Raw genomic sequence first — 968 nt, forward strand, 5'->3', positions numbered from 1 at the left:
TTGCTCTGGTGGGGGAATGGAAAAATGGATGGAGGATCCTTACAAATGAAGGAGAGAGATAAATGCGGGAGGCACTAGTGAGGTAAAATAACAACAGGGATGGCTGAAATGCCATTAGAAATGTTCTACCTCCCCTCCCCCTGCAAAATAAAACACATCTAATATATGTGTTGAGCCAGCAGTTCTTTAGAACTGCAGTAGAATCTCACAAAAGGTTTAATTGGGAAGAGAACTAAACTGGGAGATATTTATGTCTATTTATAATCTTAGTTAATGGTTAAATATTTAATAGGTGTGGAGTTACACTTAAGGTCTCCACCTGTATCTTCGTCTTTAATTCCAGATCTGAGAGATGTAAGATCTCTCAGAAAAAGAAATAAAAACAGATGAATCAAGAATGATATTTTGCTAGCTAAAACACTGGGATTATTATGAATTATCATTGAAATTCCTTTAGAAGTATTAATCATGACATGGTGAGTTTCAAATTTGGGTATAACAAATTATGGAATATGAGACTGATGTGATGTTTTCGATTTCTTTTGTGATTTTTTTCCCAGCTCAGAATAATGTCTGTTCATTTGTACAAAGTGATTTATGTTGTGTGCTCATCACTATATTTTTAGGTGTTAACTACAAAATGAGGTGATTTAAGTCAATAGAACTGGATTTCTAAGATATGAGGAGGCTCAGNTGTAATACAGGCACACAAAGTGTNCATNNTCTATAGATGTGACNGGGACTGCATGTAGTTTCTNTAGCATTCTATACAGAGAGAAGGTACATAGAGAGATTTACAGAAATGTAGGAAATGATGTCCAGTATGGAACATCAAAAGTTAGAGAGAGTAATCAAGAATATGTAGCTAATCGATGCCTCAATGTAGGGAATGCCAGGGATGGGAGGTGGGAGTTGGTGGTTGGGTCCAGGAGTATTATCATAGAAGCAGGGAGAGGGAGGATGGAATA

Source organism: Mus caroli, unplaced genomic scaffold, assembly GCF_900094665.2.
Source record: "Mus caroli unplaced genomic scaffold, CAROLI_EIJ_v1.1 scaffold_20534_1, whole genome shotgun sequence".
NCBI lineage: Eukaryota > Metazoa > Chordata > Mammalia > Rodentia > Muridae > Mus > Mus caroli.